This window comes from Panthera pardus, unplaced genomic scaffold (assembly GCF_024362965.1).
Source record: "Panthera pardus isolate Hobbes unplaced genomic scaffold, ASM2436296v1 HiC_scaffold_26, whole genome shotgun sequence".
Lineage (NCBI taxonomy): Eukaryota > Metazoa > Chordata > Mammalia > Carnivora > Felidae > Panthera > Panthera pardus.
The window spans coordinates 5914314-5925864 of NW_026526832.1; positions in this window are offsets into that span (position 1 = coordinate 5914314).

An 11551-nucleotide genomic window follows, 5' to 3' on the forward strand; every position below is an offset into this window, starting at 1 on the left:
ATATACAAAGTTAAACTATAAAGCTAAGAGATAAGCATGTGGGAGGGCATCTTTTTTACCTTGAGGGAATAAAATTTTAAAAGCACAGATTATAGTTGAAAAAGTAGGTTTGACTACATAAAAAGTAAAGATCTCAGCTCAATAAACAACATCAAAGATAGTACTAGATGAGTGATAAATTGGAAGAAAATGTTTGCAGTGTCTAAAACTGACAACAGTTATTGCATATATATTATCTTTTGTTTCATAAATAAACTATTAAAAATCCTAATTCAGGGGCGCCTGGGTGGCTCAGTCGGTTAAGCATCTGACTTCGGCTCAGGTCATGATCTCGTGGTCCATGAGTTCGAGCCCCGCATCGGGCTCTGTGCTGACAGCTCAGAACCTGGAGCCTGTTTTGGATTCTGTGTCTCCCTCTCTCTCTGACCCTCCCCCGTTCATGCTCTGTCTCTCCCTGTCTCAAAAATAAATAAACGTTAAAAAAAATTTTTTTTAAATCCTAATTCAGCATATACAAGGAAATTTTGCAAATCAAGAAAAAAAATAGAGAATTTATACAGAAATGGAGATAGCCATAATAGGCAATCCATATAAGGGAAATCTAAATGTTTAATAAGTATATAGAGAAATCTTAAACTCCCTAGCAATTAGATAATTCAAAAATAAAACTATGAGATATCCCTTTACACCATCCAGATTAGCAAAATTAAAAATAAAATTAAAAATCAGAGGTGCCTGGGTGGCTCAGTTGGTTGAACATCTAACTCTTGATTTCAGCTCAGGTCATGGAATTGAGCCCCATGTCAGGCTCCACACTGAGCATGGAGCCTGCTTAAGACTCTCTCTCTCTCTCTCTCTCTCTCTCTCTCTCTCTCTCCCTCTGCTCCTTTTCCCTTGCTTGCACACACACGCACACACACACTCTCTCTCCCTCTCTCTCAAAAAATAAAATAGATAAAATAATTAAAAATAAATAAAACAGATAATACCAAGTGCTGGCAAAGATGTACAGAAAGAAACATGGCAGTATTTAGTCAAAACAGTATACTTCATTGGCAAAATCTCTGTATCCTCACTCTTAAAGAAAGAAAAGCACAAAAGACAAAAACCAAAAAAACCTTCCCTGTAAGAAGTGTGGGAAAGGGTAGAATAGGGCAAGGAGGGAAAAAGGTAGGGAAGAAGAGGAATGACACTCCCATTCTGCCTCATATGAAATACAAAATAATCTGCAGTGAGGAGATATATGTAATAATATAGAACAAGGAATAACTGGAAATATCCTCAACATTAAATGTGAATCTTACCTCATACCATATATAAAAATTAACTTGCACAGATCATGAACCTAAACGTAAAACCTAAAATTATAAAGTGTCTAGAAGAAAACAGAGGAGAAAATCTTTGCATCCTTGAGTTGGGCAAAGATTTCTTAGAACACAAAAGCACAAAATATAAAAGAAAAAAATTAATAAGTTGGACTTCATCAAAATTATAAACATGTGCTCTTTGAAAGATACCATTAAAAAAAAAAAGGCAAGCCACAGTGAGAACATATTCCCAACACATGTATCAGACAAAGTACTTGTACCTAAAATATACAAATATGTTGGGGCGCCTGGGTGGCTCAGTCGGTTAAGCGTCCGACTTTGGCTCAGGTCACGATCTCGCGGTCCGTGAGTTCGAGCCCCACGTCGGGCTCTGTGCTGACCGCTCGGAGCCTGGGGCCTGTTTCAGATTCTGTGTCTCCCTCTCTCTCTGACCCTACCCCGTTCATGCTCTGTCTCTCTCTGTCTCAAAAATAAATAAACGTTAAAAAAAATTTTTTTTTAAATAAAATAAAATATCCAAATATGCAACTCAACAATAAAATGATAAATAATCCAATTTTTAAGTGAGCAAAGGTATTGAATAGACATTCTTCCAAAAAAAGATAAAAAATGGCCAATAAACACATGAAAAGATGCCCAAACCATTACTCATTGGGGAAGTGCAAATCAAAACCACAGTAAAATACCAGTTCCCATCCACTGAGATGGCTAGAATGAAAAAAACAGTAACAAGTGTTGAAGACGTGCAGAAATTGCAATCCTTGTAAGTTGCTAGTGCGAATGTAAAAATTGCAGCTGCTTTGGAAAACAGTGTGGTAGTAACTCAAAAAGCTAGAGTTATCATATGACCCATCAATTCCAGTCCTAGGTACACAATCAAGAGAATTATTTAAACATATGTCCCTACAAAAACTTAAACATGAATGTTCGTAATGGAATTATTCATAACAGCCAAAAAAGTAGAAAAAAACTCAAACGTTAAGCAAATGATAAATGGATAAACAAAATGTGGTATATCCATGCCGTGGAATAGTATTCAATCATATAAAGGAATGAAGTACTGATTACATGCTACGGCATGGGTGAACCTTGAAAACATTATGCTAAGTGAAAGAAGCCCGTCAAAAGGACCACACATAGGGCACCTGAGTGGCTCAGTCAGTTAAGCGTCTGACTCTTGCTTTCAGCTCAGGTCATGATCTCATGGTTCGTGGGTTTGAGCCCCATGTTGGGCTCTGTGCTGACAGCATGGAGCCTGCTTGCAATTCTCTCTCCCCCTCTCTCTCTGCCCTTCCCCTACTCACTCTCTCTCTCTGTTCTCACTCAAAATAAATAAACTTAAAAAAAAAAAAGACCACATACTGTATGGCTCCATTTACATCAAATGTTCCATAGGGACAAAAAATAGATTAGGGGTGGCCAGGGACTAGGGAGAGGGACGGGCAATTGCTGATGGGTCTGGGGATTTGGTGGGGTGGGCCATAAAAGTGATTGGAATTAGAGAGTGATAATGGTTGCACAACTTTGTGAATATGTTAGAAACCACTGACTGTACTCTTTGATGGGGTGAATTTTATGGTGTATGAATTGTATGCAACTCAATATTTTAAAAGAGAAAAAAAATAAGGGGCGCCTGGGTGGCGCAGTCGGTTAAGCGTCCGACTTCAGCCAGGTCACCATCTCGCGGTCCGTGAGTTCGAGCCCCGCGTCAGGCTCTGGGCTGATGGCTGGGAGCCTGGAGCCTGTTTCTGATTCTGTGTCTCCCTCTCTCTCTGCCCCTCCCCCGTTCATGCTCTGTCTCTCTCTGTCCCAAAAATAAATAAAAAACGTTGAAAAAAAAATTTTTGAAAAAAAAAATAAAAAAATAAAAGAGAAAAAAATAAGATTCTTACACTGTAAAAACTCTTACAGTGTAATAAGAACACAAACAACCTAATAAAATTGAACAAAAGATTTCAAATGACACTTCATAGAAGATTTATGAATGCCAATAAACACACAAAAATGCTAAACATCATTAGTCATTAGGGACATGCAAATTAAAAGGCTAATGAGCAAGAACATGGATAGACTTAGAGGGTATTATACTAAGTAAAGTAAGTCAGATAGAGAAAGACAAATATCGAATGATTTTTATATGTAGAATCTAAAAACCAACACAAATGAACAAACAAAACAAAACAGGAACAGACTCATAGACACAGGAAACAAACTGGTAGTTACCAGAATGAGGAGGTGTGGGGAGCAGGCAAAATAGTGATGGGTATTAAAAGTTACAAACTTTCAGTTATAAAATAAGTAAGTCATGGGGATATAACGTAGAGCATAGGGAATATTGTCAATAATATTGTGATAACTTTATGTGGTCGGTAGACTGTGGGGATCATTCTATAATATATAAAAATCATCAAATCACTATGACCTACACCTGAAACTCACAGGATGTATGTCAATTATACTTCAATTTTCAAAAAGGATGAGAAGACACCATAACATGTCTTGGCAGTAAGACGGAGCAACTGAAACTCTCATTCACTGCTGGTGGGAATGCAAAATGTCACCACCACTTCGGAAAACAGTTTGGCAGTTACTTAAAAATGTTTGAACACACAGCTACCACATGACTCAGCCATTCCATCCTAGGTATTTCCTTAAAAAACAAAAGCAAACCTCAAAAACATAGTCACACAAAGGCTTGTACATAAATGTTTATAGCAGCCCTATTTGTAGTAACCCAGATCTGGGAACAATCCAAATGTCTCTCAACAGGTGAATGAATTAACAAACTGTGGTATATCCATGCTGTGGAATAACAATTAGCAATAGAAAGCAAGGAACTATTAAAAAATGCAATGAAGAGGGGCGCCTGGGTGATTAAGTCAGTTAAGCAACTGACTTCAGCTCAGGTCATGATCTCGCGGTTCATGGGTTCGAGCCCTGCCCTGGGCCCTGTGCCAACAGCACAGAGCCTGGAGCCTGCTTCGGATTGTGTTTCCCGCTCTCTCTGCCCCTCCCCTGCTCGCTCTCTGTCTCTCTCTCTCAGAAATAAACATTTAAAAATGTTTTTAAAAATGCAATGTGGACCAATCGAGGATCATTATGCTGAATGAAAGAAGCCATGGGAAAAAAATAGGACATACCGTACGACACCATTTATATAAAATCCTAGAATATGTGAGCTATTTGATGGAGAAAGCAGATTAGTGGTTACCTGGGGACAGGGCTAGAGGCACAAAGGAATTTTATAAACGATGGAATGATGATGAAATATTCATTATTTTACTTGTGATGATGGGGTCACAGGTATACACACACACACACACACACACACACATACACACATCAAAATTGATTAGATCATGCATTTTAAATACATGCCATTAGGGGCGCCTGGGTGGCTCAGTTTGTTAAGCGTCCGACTTCGGGTCAGGTCATGATCTCACGGTCTGTGAGCTCGAGCCCCGCCTTGGGCTCTGTGCTGACCGCTCAGAGCCTGGAGCCTGTTTCAGATTCTGTGTCTCCCTCTCTCTCTCTGACCCTCCCCCGTTCATGCTCTGTCTCTCTCTGTCTCAAAAATAAATAAACGTTAGGGGCGCCTGGGTGGCTCAGTCGGTTAAGCGTCCGACTTCAGCTCAGGTCACGATCTCGCGGTCCGTGAGTTCGAGCCCCGCGTCAGGCTCTGGGCTGATGGCTCAGAGCCTGGAGCCTGCTTCCGATTCTGTGTCTCCCTCTCTCTCTGCCCCTCCCCCGTTCATGCTCTGTCTCTCTCTGTCTCAAAAATAAATAAAAAAAAAACGTTAAAAAAATTTAAAATAAATAAATAAATAAACGTTAAAAAAAATTTTTTTTAAAAATACATACCATTAACTGTACTTTGATTACACATCAACAAGTTAGGAGAATAAACTACATAAAGAAACAAAAACAAACCCAGGTAGATGTCAGACTGAAAACGCCCGTTACCTTTTGCGCCCACCTGAAACCCCACTTCAACAACAATTAAAGGAAGCAAAATTTAAGGCAAACCCCACACAGTCAAGGAGAAAGAGGAACAACAGGAAAAACGTTTTGGGAACTGGAAAGCAGGTGCACAAAATGGTACATGGCTTAGGGGAAACAAAAAATTGAATTCCTAGTCAGTAGTGGGGACAAGTGAGAAACCCACCAACACAGCAGAATCCGCGAAAGGCTCAGAATAAGTGGGACACCGAGCGGAGCAAAATGAGGGCCTAGAATAAGAAGCAGCTGAAGGTCCGTGTGAAACACAGCCAGCCCACCCCACAATGAAGTTCATAGCCAGGTGCCGACACTCACACGCTCACAGCCCCCCAGACTGAGTTTCTTAATATGAACTCAAACCAATGGCTTTTAGCCACTCAAGGAACACCTCTATTATTCAGGAGAAGGATAGTCCATCCTTGGGCATTCCCAAGTGGAAGGGGAAGGGAGATCTCTGGGAGATCTCTCCTGCCCAGCCGTCTCCTGGAAGGAGAAGCCGTTAATACCTGCTCTGGCTGAATATCAAGAGACCACAGTCGGCAGAGGGGGGGCGGGGGTGTGAATTTGCGATCAAAACACAACAAAGCAAATGAGAAACCAAGTACTCACTCCAGGCAAAAATAAAGAGGTGTGCAAGAAAGAATCAGAGCCTGCTTCTGATTCTGTGTCTCCCTCTCTCTGCCCCACCCCTACTCATGCTCTCTCTCTCTCAAAAATAAATAAACATTAAAAAAAAAAAAGACACTGATTCTCTGGGATATGAGGATTACAAATAATTTTTCTTTATAGTTTTGTGAGTAAAATAAATGTTTTAACTTTTTCACCGCACAATTATTACTTCAGGAAACAAAAGAATATGAAGGCAAAATCAAGAATTTTCTCACTGGTGAATCAGCATGACACTGGAGCGTAGGTTCCAGACTGTGGGCGGGTCTCGGGAATGGAGTTTCCGCTTCATCCCCACACAGAGCTGACACTCCTTTGGTCCTCCATGTTGGACTGCTTAATTCTGTCTAGTTCAATGTCGACTCCCCAGCTGCTTCATAAATCGTTTGAAAGTCATCAGGCACATAGTGGGTCTTCAATAATTCCTTGCTACATATCACCACACCGTGCCTTCTTTCGCAGGCACAGAAATACAGCAAACAAAGAATTATAACAGGATGAAACTAATACAACATTGTATGTTATCACTGTAATTAAAAGAAAAACTATTTTTTTTAAGTTTATTTATTTTTGAGAGAGAGAGAGCACAAGTTGGGGAGGGGCTGAGAGAGAGGAGACAGAGAATCTCAAGCAGGCTCTCCCCTGTCAGCGTGGAGCCCGATGCCGGGCTCCAACTCACAAATGGTGAGCTCATGACCTGAGCCAAAGTCAAGAGTTAGACACTTAACTGACTGAGCCACCCAGGCGCCTCTAACATAAAAACTTGGAAAGGAAAGGAAAGGAAAGGAAAGGAAAGGAAAGGAAAGGAAAGGAAAAGGAAAAGGAAAGGGAAGGGAAAGCGAAAGGAAAGGGAAAGGAAAGGAAAGGAAAAGAAAAGAAAAGAAAAGAAAAGAAAAGAAAAGAAAAGAAAAGAAAAGAAAAGAAAAGAAAAGAAAAGAAAAGAAGTGCCTGGGTGGCTCAGTCGGTTAAGCATCTGACTCTGGATCTCAGCTCAGGTCATGAGCTCAAGGTTCGTGAGTTCAACCCCGCATCAGGCTCTGTGCTCACAGCAAGGAGCCTGCCTGGGATTCTGTCTCTCCTTCTCTCTGCCCCTCCCCTAGTGTGCGCTCTCTTTCTCTCTCTCTCTCTCTCTCTCTCTCTCTCTCTCAAAATAAATAAATACACTAAAAAGAAATTTTTTTTTAAAGAAAAGAAAAGAATTATAACAGGAAATGCAGGAATTATAACAGGAGGACGGGGTCCTCTGCTTAGCCCATCAGTTCTGGCTGGCGCCGGAGGTTAGCACCTAACTCCTTAGAGCGGGGGCTGGACTGGCCACAGGCTGTCAGGGAAGAAGCAGCAAATCAAAGCCACTGCCTCTTTATCCCCACCTCTCTCTCTTTCCCTTGCACAAACCCTTGGTCACTAGGCAGCGAGCCTATGAATCTCCCACTGGCCCTCAGCCTCGTCTTCCCAACTTATTATATACACCCACACAGGTTGTGGTCATCCGACCTACTTCCTCTCTCATTTATTCATAGGTCTTGATGTCCATCAAAGCTTTGAGGGAGGGGGAGTGGTGCCCAAATAGACCCACATTGAACTGTTGGCTTTTATGAGATGTAAAATCCTTCCAGCAGCCAAGGGCAAACAGAGAAGAGGCTCCCAGCAGGCGGTGCAGCCCTGCCCCCTGCTGCTCCCACGCTGAAGCTGCAGGACAGGTGACCCTGCCCAGGCTGGGGAGTCTTTCTGGACTCCATACAGGGCCATTTCTTTTGAAAAGTCATTCTTACATTGAGTTCTCTGTAATTTACCCTTGTTAGGGATTAAATTGCTTCCCCTCAGAATTCATATGTTGAAGTCCTAGCCCCCAGACCACAGAATGTGACCTTATATTTGAAAACAGTGCCATTGCAGATGTAATTAATTAGGTTAAGAGGTGGTTACACTAGGGGTACCTGGACGGCTTAGTCGGTACAGCACGTGACTCTAGATCTCAGGGTGGTGAGTTTGAGCCCCGTGTCGGGGGTAGAGTTTACTTAAAAAGAAAAAGAAAAAAAAAAAAGGTTGGGGCTCCTGGGTGGCTCAGTCAGTTACATGTCCAACTTCGGATCAGGTCAAGATCTTGTGGTTCCTGAGTTCAAGCCCCACGTCAGGCTCTATGCTGTCAGCATGGAACCTGTTCTGGATCCTCTGTCCCCCTCTCTTTGCCCCTCCCCCTATTGTGTGCTCGTTCACGCGTGCACTCTCTTTCTCTCCCTCAAAAATAATAAACATTTAAATAAAACTTTTTTTTAAATGTTTATTTATTATTTTTGAGGCACAGAAATACAGGCACAGAAATAATAAACATTTTAAAAAAATATTTTTTTAAATGTTTATTTATTATTTTTGAGGGAGAGAGAGAGAGACAGGACATGAGTGAGGGAGGGGCAGAGAGAGAGGGACACACAGAATCTAAAGCAGGCTCCAGACTCTGAGCTGTCAGCCCAGAGCCCAATCCGGGTCTCGAACCCACGAGCTGTGAGATCATGACCTGAGCTGAAGTCGGACGCTTAACCAACTGAGCCACCCAGGGGTCCCCTCAATAAACATTTTTTTTAAACAGGTTAAAAAAAGAGATGAGGTTTTACTTAAACAGAGAGGGCCTCTAATCCGACATGACTGGTTCCTTGCAAAAAGGGAAATCTGGACACAGACACACGCACACAAGGAGAACACTGCGAACCTGAAGGCAAAGATTGGGGTGTCGCGTCTACAAGCCACGGAACACCACAGGTTGCCGCCAAGCACCAGAAGCTGAGAGAGAGGCCTGGAACGGACTCTCCCTCCCAGCCCTCAGAAGGGACCAACCCTGCTGAGACCTCGATCTTGGACTTCCGGCCTGCAAATCTGTGACAGCGTATTTCTGTTGGTCAAGCCACTCAGCTTGCGGTTGTTATGGCAGCCCTAGCAAACCAGAATTATCTACTGGCATTTTTGCAGTAGACTCTGGATCCAGAGTCTTTGAAGTGCCACACTGAAAGTTGTGGGCGAGGATGTTTCAACCATAATTTGGCGAACCCTGTCAGTTGCGCCCATCTCCTCTCTCTCCGTTTTCCTCAGCAAAATTACCTCTGAATTTTAACTGGGCATATGGAGGCTCCAAGGAGCAACTACTCCTCAACAGCTGGGTGTGGTCTTTTGACGAAGTTCTGGCTACTGGTCTATAAGCAGAAATGGTGTGGCATTCTGGGAAGCGTCCTCAAGGGAAGGGACATTCTCTTTCCCCCTCCCCGCCTTCCCACCAGCAAAACACAGACATGGCGGCTGGTGGGAGAGCAGGCCCCACCCAGGCAGTGACTCAACAGGTAATGAGCAGACACAGTCCCGGTCCTCAGGGTGCTCACCTGCCGGGGAACAGAGTCAGGTCCAGTCCTGGGCGCCACATTTTAGGGAAAACAGTCACACAAATATAACACAATGCTTGGGTCTCACCCTCAGAGATTCAGATGTAACAGTGTACCATTCTCATGTTGAAGGTGGGACAAGACAGCAGGAGCCTGGGTCTGGAACTACCAGCCCTGGACTATGTTCACAAGAGAACATTGTTAGTTTGGTTTCAGCCATATTGTGGGTTTCTGTCCCTGAAGGCTTAACATAATCCTAACGCACACACATAACAGAGTCTTACGATCACGATAAAATGCATAAACCGTAAAAACATTAATATTAGTACTTTCAAACACCCACCCTACCTTTTTAGGGGTGGTCAGGCTCTTTAAAAGTGGATGCTAGAGTTAGGTCATTTCTAAGTTATCTGAAAAAAAATTTTAAGTGCACTTGCAGAACAGAATCAACCATGAGGTTATTAAAAGTAACTGACAGTGTGTGTGGCCTGGAGTTTCTTTTGGAATGATGCTCTGTCAAGTATCCACTGAGCTTTGTAGGAACAAATACATTGTACATTAAGATCACTTCCAGGGGCACCTGGCCGGCTCAGTCAGTGGAGCCTGCAACTCTTCATCCTGGGGTTGTGACTTCGAGCCCCAGAGCCCACGTTGGGTGTAGAGATTACTTTAAATATAAAATCTTAAAAAAAAAAAAAAAAAAAAAAAAAATCCCTTCCATCCACGTGCCGTAATTTTTAACTCTTTCAAGTTTATGAGAAATCAGAATTCTCAGATTTTATGAAGAGTACTTTCATTGTTAAAGGAAAATTTCCAGACTCCGGTGCTCCCATGCTGAGCAGAGACTGGTTACTTTGGAACTATTTTTAGAAAATGCTACCCTAAGATGTCCCCAAGAATACCACCCCATCCCTTTATTAACCCATATGTCATTGTAAAGTGGTATATATGGTTAAGTTTCAAAGATAGAAATTTCATTTATGCTTCTTTTTGAGAGAGGGTGCGAGAGACAGCATGCACACACGTGGGGGAAGGGCAGAGAGAGAAAGAATCCCAAGCAGGCTCCACACTGTCAGCGCGGAGCCCAAGGCGGGGCTCAAACCCATGAAACGAGAGCTCGCGACCTGAGCCGAAATCAAGTCACTCACTCCAATATTTATGCTTCTGACACTTCCAGAAAGAGCATCACCAAACAATTAGCAATTGGATGGTGGAACTAGCGGGTAAGGGGGAGGCTTAAGCCATGTAAAAGTTAACAAGAGCGGATAAAAAGCAAGCCTATGATCCAGGTTCCAAAAGAAGTCAGCCACCCTGGGAAGGAATCAAGCAGGACAGTATTTATGAGAAACTAAATGTGAAGACATGCTGCTGGAGGGGTCTTTGGCGAGGTCAAAGCTAGGTCTGCATCCTGGCTCTGTCACTTCCTGTGTAACCTTGAGCAAGAAGATTCCTTAACCTCTGATGCCATTTCCTTGCTTATACGACAAGGATAGCTACATACTCACAGGGCTGTGGTAGGATTAGAGATCTTGCATGAATGCATGAAGCATGGTATCCGGCACCGTGAGTGCTCAGTAATGGTGGCTATTATTAGCTGATCCCAAGCCCAACCTAAGCCAACAGTGTGACAAGACTGGTGACAAGTTAATGACACCTTTGCCTGGATTAGAAGTGTGCAGATCAAGGGAGATTGCAGCCTATTTTTAATCCTTCTGATTGCTTTAACATTCCATACTTACACCCTCAGCAATTCTGATGTAATTGGTCTGGGGTGAGATCCTGGCACGGAGTTTTCAAAGCTCGAGTTTGAGAACCACTGCACTACATCTGAAGCACCCAGAAAGCTACATTACAAAGGGCAGGCTACCGTTGACTTAGCTACTTGGCTATTGACTAACACAACACTCGATATTTAACTGGATCCTGGATTTGGGGGAGGTACTGTTAAGTCACTGGGCGGGGGAGACAACTGGGGAAATTTTAATATGGAGTGAGTTATTAGATATTACATAGATATTACATTCTCTGTGCTACTACTGGTTAGTGTGGTTACAAAGAACATCACTGTAAAAAAAAAAAAAAAAAAAGCATACTCAAGTTAGGGGTGAAATATGGTGATGTTTGAAACTTATTTTCAAATGGTCATGAAAACTCTACTCAGACTACCAGAACAAAATACCATAGACCGGG